Source organism: Acomys minous (assembly GCF_964271855.1).
Source record: "Acomys minous genome assembly, chromosome: 8".
Classification (NCBI taxonomy): Eukaryota; Metazoa; Chordata; class Mammalia; order Rodentia; family Muridae; genus Acomys; species Acomys minous.
The window spans coordinates 96,526,578-96,534,932 of NC_140489.1; positions in this window are offsets into that span (position 1 = coordinate 96,526,578).

Below are 8,355 nucleotides of genomic sequence, written 5' to 3' on the forward strand. Positions count from 1 at the left end.
TTTTTCTTACTTTTGGGAATCTGTTGGTCACCTCATCCTCCCTATTCTAACAGTCATATTTTATCACAACACATACACACTCTCCAAAAGTAAGGTAATAGTAAAAGGCTTATAAAATCCATTAGTTCCTTTCCCTACGATCTCAGGGCCTGTAATGTATCTTACCCACAGACCCACAGACCATCTGTACTTCGTCGTTTTGAGGCTACCTCTGATGCCTGTGGCCGACCATTCTTGACCCCAGCCTTGTATTTGTCTCTCTTCCCTATGAGCCTCTGCAGTTCCCATTGAGAGGCAAGAATCAAGTTTTTCATCCCTTTAATCTGCGTTTCACTATTCCCACAAATGTGGGGCAAACTAAAATGAGCACTTGATAAGTGCCAGTGCCTGGGCCTTGCCAGTTTAGTCCTTTTGCAGCACTTACATAAGCTCTAGAAGATCCCATGGTTGCCTGCTACGCAGTAAGGGATAAACAGGATAAGCCATCGCTGTTACCCCAGGAGGCACAAAACCCATGACCAGATGTGGGCATCAATCTTCTATCCCCAGATCAGTTCACCAGCCGACAACAGAATTCAGCTGAACTGATTCAAACCAGAATAGATGCCTAGTTTACCTGGTTATGAGAAATTTTTAAAATCTATTGTTTGAAGCCCAAAGGTTCTAAGTGGCTTATTACCAAGCAAAAGCTATTGCGACACTTTCAGCTTTTCCTTTCATATTCTATATAGTTTTATATTTTTTTTATTAGTATTAAAAATATTATGTGTGACGGGTGGTGGTGGTGCACGCCTTTAATCCCAGCACTTGGGAGGCAGAGGCAGGCAATCGCTGTGAGTTAGAGGCCACCCTGGTCTACAAAGCAAGTCCAGGACAATCAAGGCTACACAGAGAAACTTTGTCTTGGAAGTTGGTTCTCCTACTGTGGGCTCCGGGGATTGAGAAACAAACACCTTCAACCGCTGAGCTACCTAGCTGCTCCTCCGCACCCCCCCCTTAACCTGTATGTTTATGTATGTGCAGGTTTGTGTGCATAAGTGTTGCCATGCACATGCCAAGGGGTCATGTGAAAGTCAGAGAACAAGCACATATGGCATACACTCAAACAAACTCTTCTATTGCTGTGAAAAGACACCATGACCAAGGCTCTTGTATGGGGATCAACTCTTACAGAAGAAAGCTTTTAGCTGGGGCTTGCCTATAGTTTCAGAGGCTTAGTCCATTATCAGCATGGCAGGGAGCATGGTACGCATGCAGGCATGGTGCTAGAGAAATAGCTGAGAGCTACACCTTGATCCACATGCAAGAGAGAAAGAGAGACGGCCTGGCATGGGCTTTTGAAATGTCAAAGCCCACCCCAAGTGACGCACATCCTCCAACAAGGCCACAGGCCCTGATCATTCTCATCCTAGCAAAGAGTTCCACTCCCTGGTTACTAAGCCTTCAAGTCTATGGGCCTATGCGGCAGGGGTATTGTTCTTCAAGTCACCACACCCATACACAAAAATGTTTTAAAGTCTTAAAAACTACAGGACAGAATGAAATGCTGAATTGACACACAGTCAGGTCAAATCCATAACAGACCGTGACTGATTAATATGTTCATACCTCTCTTCATCCATCTGTAATCTATTATCTATTCACCCATCATCTCCTCTCTCTCTCTCTCTCTCTCTCTCTCTCTCTCTCTCTCTCTCTCGTTTTCCTCTTTTTCTAGTGATCATCTTAGGGACTGATATGAGATAGAATCACACCTAGGCAAGGTAGCTTTGAACTTAATGTCAAGGACTATGTTGAATTTATAATCCCCTAACATCCACCTCCCAGATACAGACATGTACTATATGCCCCGTTTTATGGGGTGCTAGATTAGGATTAGGGTTGAGGATCAAACTCAAGGCTTCATGTGTGTTTGTTGAGCACGCTACCAATTGAGCTATTAGCTCCACCCCGAACCCTTTTTATGCTATGACATTTTAATGGGAAGAGCTAAGAAGCCCTCTGGAGATGCAGCAATAGTGCTTCATAACGGGCACCGTTCACGTGATACCCCAAGTGTGGACACAGTCCATCTCTATGGCTGGTCACTGGCAACCCAAGCTGGCTTTGCGCAGTGCCTGTGTGAGCTGTCTTTCCGCATGTCTAAAGTAAACTTCTGGATGGAATGGACATGTTTATATATCTTTGTATTTACCAAACCACCTAGCTAGTAATAAAACTAGCTTGACAAATATTTGCTGATGGATGGGCAATCCAGAAATGGGGTGACTATCCCTGAATGGCAGAAAAATGGACCACTCAGACTCATAATAGGATTTATTGTATAGAGTTCCACATGCCTGCCTATGCTGAGCTTAGGCATCTGGTGGTAGCACTGGCCATTTTAAAATGTAACCTTCTGTGACACAAGATGTCTCTCACAGCTACATGACATGACCCCTGGTGTCTTAGCATCTGCACCAGTTCTACCCTCCCTTGAGGGGTTTGGGACTGAGGGGATGTTAAGAGCCACAGGCAGTTGATGAGTCTTTAAAGCCCAGAGTTGGATTAGTCATGACCGTGACTGACCACTGTTGATGTAGCCTCAGAGCCACCCAGGGTTAGGTGTTTCTCTGTAATATTTTAAGTACTAAGATCTCAAACCTAGCCAGGTGTGACGCATGCCTGTAATCCCAGCACTCAGGGAGGCAAGCAGATCACTGTGAGTTCTAGGCCAGCCTGGTCTACAAAGCCAAGGACAGCCCAAGGCCACACAGAGAAACTCTGTCTCTAAAACCAAAACAAAATAAACAAAACCCTCAAACCTATATTTGAAAGACCTACCTAGTGTACGATTTTAAGTAGCCGAATTATCGTAGGCAGGACCCTCATGAGCTGCCTCCCATCCACCAATAAGCAGGACTTCCTCTTCAGACATTCAGAGTTATCTGCACGCTAGGCCACCTGCTGGAATCAACTGAAAATGAGTGCAAAGACCCCAAACAAAACGACAGTGAAAACAACTCACAAACAAGGACTTGAAAATAAAGGACTGGAGGCTGGAGAGATGGCTCAGTGGTTAAAAGCACAACCTGCTCTTCCTAAAGGTCCTGAGTTCAATTCCCAGCAACCACATGGTGGCTCACAACCATCTACAATGTGATCTGACTCCCTCTTCTGGCCTGCAGGTGTACATGCAGGCAGAACACTGTATACATAATAATAAATAAATCTTAAAAAAAAAAGAAAGAAAGAAAGAAAATAAAGGACTGAACTTACATCAGAAGCTTGTAAGGTGGCCCTGAGCAGATTGTTTCGCCATTCTCAGTCTGTCACTTCTAAAGCACACGATGAGAGGGGTGGTGGCATCCTGGCCCTGCCATCTACAGAATCCTTGTCCTGATCCATGTCTCTCCCTCCAGGTTGAGAACAGTACAGAATTGGCCTGTTCAGAGCCTTGAAACCACTCCCAGCTCTCTAGCCATGGATGGTCAATGTTACGGTGTGCTACAGGATGGCTTATATGTCTCCCCAAAGGCTCATGCCCCAGATGCTTGGTTCCCAATGTGGTAATGTCAAGGTAATAATAACAGCACCTTTAAGAGATGGGGTCTACTGAGTCATTGGACACACTGTCCTTGGAAGGTATTAGTTCCCCTGGGGATTGTTAGAAAACATGCCATCTGGCTTCCCATCTCATCATATGATCGCGTTTACATCTCCCATTGTGATGCCCCTGACAAGGACCCTCATCAGAACCAAGCAAGGTTGGTATCATGCTCTTGGGTCTCCAGAACTGTGGCTTTTATAAATCATCAGCCACACAACTTGTTACGGCAATGGAAAACAGCCTAACACCAATGTAGCCTGTGATGCAGGGTAGAGTCTGAGATTCGAATTGTTCTAATGACATAGTCTTCAAGTCCTCTTGATTCCTAGATTGATGATCCAGGGTGTGGCTTTATCCAGAGTGACCCAGAGAAGCCAAACAGGTGAAGACCCCTGATTCTTCTGATCTGAGAGAATTCTGAGGTACAGACCAAACTCCAGATCCCCAGCTGGGGATACGAAGCCTTTAACCACACCCACTTGCTTCAGCAAGTGGGTGGAGGGTCCCCAGTGTGAGCCCTATACTGATTGTCCTAAGAGGGTGGGATTGTCCCAAGAGGGTGGGGCCTGAGCGCAGCTCATTCATCCACTGCTCACAGAGCACCCTTGAGCCTGTTAAGCTGAGCCTCTGCTAGAGGTACAGTTTCCAGCTCTGCAGGAAAAGGGTGCCTGGAAGGGCCTAGTGTGCCTCCCATATCAGAGCTTTGAGGGTAACGCCCTTGCAAGTGTTTCTCTGCCACTCAGTCCTCTGGTTCCTCTCTCTATTCTTACAGAGTGTAGGCTACAACTCTGTCTTTCGCTTGCCTTGGCTACTGGCTGAGTCTGCCCACAACTTTCTTCAGGAGAGAGTTTTGACAAGGAGTAGCTAACAGCTCACCTGCTCTGATGGCCTGCCCTTCCTAGATATGTGTGGTGTAACGCTCTACCCACAGGACAACTAGGTGATGCTGAGGGATCTGGGTCAGGGCTCTTCCCTTCAACACGCTTGGGGACGTATCCCTCAACTGCCCGGCTATGCCCTCACCCGGAGGCCCACCAGTCTTCTTAAGAGGCCACAGCTGAATCAGTTGTGACAGCGTCTTTAATGTGTTCAAGTGACCAAACAGCATTCTAACCTGGGCATTGTGATGCGGGTGTTTTGTTTATGGGATTAAAGCTCATAAAGCTTTGACTTTAAATAAGATTGCTTGTTCTAGATTATCAGGGCGGGTCTTATTCTGTCAGTTGAAATGTCATCAAAGCAGAGGCTCCCACTATGGAGGAAAACATCCTTCCTACAACATACTGCAGTTTCCACTCTCCTCTTCCTGATAGCTACCTTGATGATTCAGACTCATCCAGCCAGTCCATACCAGTGCAAGCCAGTTCCGTGAAATCATCTCTTAATATACAACCCCACTTCTGGTTCTATCTCTCTGGTAGAATGGTAGGTAACCCCTCCCACAATACTCTACAGGTCATTTTCTACAAAATAGTAAACACGCCCCACTCCCTGCTTCTCTGTCTAGGTCTTCACGGCCCAGACAACAGGAAGTCAAACATCTTTTAATTTGGCAGGATGGATTTGCTCCTACTTGAAAAGGAAGCTCCTGGATACACTCAACTGGGGCCTTTTAATACTGCACACAGTCTCCATTTGGGGATTCTTTGTGAATCTAGTTTATCCAGTGCTGCTTTTAATGCTGGAATCCTCTAAGTACATCTTAATGAGAATGAAACAGCTCACCAACATCAACATTCAGTTTTACAGTTACTGTTAAGTATCTAAAATCAAAACAAACAGGGGCGTTTAATGAGCTGTACAAGTCTTCCAGGGACAGGAGGATCCTGTGTCCGTGAGCTGTGGCCAGTCTGCAAATTAGCAGTGTGTGACTCTCGGGCAAGTAAAATCAGAGAACCCAGAATCCTTTGCCCTTTTGTTTTCAAGAATTTCAGCTTTAAAGCAGCTCTCCCCATCTCCCTGCAAATACCGACTTGCCAAACATCTGGGCTTTAATTTTTAAAAATAATAAATATTGCGGGTCACATGAAGCTTTGTTCCCACTGGGTGAGCAGGAGATGGGCAAGATGTGTTCCAGCCCTTTTTCTCTAGTTGGAAAATAATCTCCTCTTACGATGTGAGCATATGGAGCCAGATGGTCCTTCTGCCAGGACAAGGGGTGCAGGGGAAAACAGACAGGGTGAGCTGGAGTGAGGAGGAAGAGTGGGTATCTACGGAAATGATTTGGAAGATATCAAAGTTTACCTAAGACTTCAGTTCTGCAGAGTTCCAGGCCACAAGGGTCAGAGTTCCGGTTACTACGAGAATGTGAAAAGGTCCAGAGTCTCTGGCATTCCGCCAGAAAGGCTGCCTTAGCCTGTAGGGCACAGCAGTGCCCCCTTCCCTCAGCACACCCCTCTTCTTCTGGCCTCTCCTCAGTGCCCATAACACGAGGGAGCTTCATAAAGCAGCTTCACACCGGCCACAGCAGCATTCAGTCCCAGGTCCTGAGCAGTTGCCAGGGTTTTGCCTGGGCATGCTGGATTGCGTGTGCTCAGGCTGCTAAAAGGTGAGGAGTGTCTGGCCCATCCCTTGGCATTTTGCTGTGCACTCTGCTACTGGCTTGTCTTCTCCCTCCCCACTTCTGCCAGGCAAAGGGAGTTAGGCTCCGGGCAGGGAGGCACACTAGCCATCAAAGGCTGGTGAGGGGAGCCCGTGCTAGACACTTTGCAACTGGTCTCATGGTAACAGGCTGGTGTGTCTGGAAAAATAATTCTGTATGTGGCAGCTTAACTGACCACTTGAAGAAAGCACTGGAAACCAAGGAAGTGCAGGCAGGATGTGGAGCCAGTGGAACTCCCACACCTGGTTGATGCGGGTGTTAAATGGCAGGGCTTTGTAAAAACAGTTTGGCACCTTCTTAAAAACAGACAAGTGGGGCTGGAGAGATGGCTCAGCGGTTAAGAGCACTGACTGCTCTTCCAGAGGTCATGAGTTCAATTCCCAGCAACCACATGGTGGCTCACAACCATCTATGATGTAATCCGATGCCCTCTTCTGGCCTGCAGGTGTATATGCAGGCAGAGCACTGTATACAGAATAATAAATAAATGTTAAAACAAAACAAAACAAAAGCCAGACAAGTGTGTCTAAGCTACAAGTCAGATATCCCTTTCCTAACCATCATGCAAACAGAAACGAAAGTGTGAGTTTGCACAAAGAATGTTCTCCACTGTCCACAGCAGCTTTATTTGTAATAGTCAAACACTGGTAACAACCAAAAGTTCATTAGTTGGTAAACAAGCTGTGCTCTGTCTGTATAACTTAGTAAGTGTTCAACATTAAAAAGCAACCTATGGATTCCTGCAATAACAAAGCTAAGTCTCAAATCAATTACCTGCAACGAAAATAACTAGATAAACCATGTAAACATTATAAGATGCAAATTTTTAGAAAATGCAAGTTCATATATGATGAAAAGCTTATCAAGGGTTGCCTGTGAACCATGGTGTGTGTGTGTGTGTGTGTGTGTGTGTGTGTGTGTGTGTGTGTGTATGTGCGTGTGCGTGCTTGTGTGTGTTGGGGAGGTCAAGGAAAATTTTGGGAATGACTGGTGTGTTAATTGCCTTGATTATAGCAGTCATTTAACATTATCTGTAGTTAAGTCAAACTTGTAAGATTGTAAACTTTATTGAATTCAATTATGAATCAGCAAAGCTATAAAAACTCTTTACTTTGAACGTATGAAGTTAAAATTTGATGCTTTTGTAGTCCTTCTAGAACAATCTTAACTCCTCCATGTAAAAGAACCTCTCAAGCAGATTTCAGAGACTAAGTCACATCCTAAGGCAAGAGAGAAGCATATTAACAGCTTCTGAAAATTAGCACCCTAGTTGCAAGCTTATATTTGTGTGTGACCCTAACTTTTACTCTGCCTTTTACCTTGGTTTCCAGTGCTTTCTTCAAGTGGAATTCAATTCCAATTTGTATTTCTCTAGTGTCTAATAACTTTCAAAATGAGATGTACAGAATGACATTCCCAAAGTAGAGAGGCTATGGCTTGGATAAATGGTTTTCTTAACAACATTATACTAAAGCAAAATATCACAGAGGGTTGAACATGGGTATGGCATGTGCATGATGCCAGGTTTGCAAGATGAAAACCCAAGTGTCCACTAGTGTCCTGATTAAATAGATTATGGTACCAAGTTTCATGTGCACATATACACATGATATGTATATACAAGTTTGTATGTGCATATATGCATGTATTATGAAGAATGGTCTCCTGTTCATATTTGGCAACCCCAAATCTAATAGGGTAGCCAGCAGGCTGGAGCCTAAGGGAAGAATTGCAGTTCAAAACCAATGGCATTCCTGCTGCCTGTATATCCACCAGCCTGCTAATGTTGCTTTCAGGGCTGCAGGTAATCTGCTGGCAGAGTCCTCTCTAGAATGAGGGAACGCAACTTTTTGTCCTTTGCTGGCTTTAAAATGGTTGAATGAGGTGCCTCCACATTATGGAAGCCCACCTGCCTACCTAAAGTTTACTGGCTTAAATGCAAATCTCATCCAAAAATACCTACATAGGAACTTCCATAATAGTGCTTGATTATAGTACCACCGAGGCTTCTAGTAATCTAGCCAAGTTGGTATAAAACTAACCATCCCAGTTATAGATGGAATACTAGACAACCATTTAATAAAAGACAAGTCTTGATGTACTGAGATGGATACATCTCCAAGATACGTTAAATAGGGGAAAGGGGCCATATATAAAACAACAT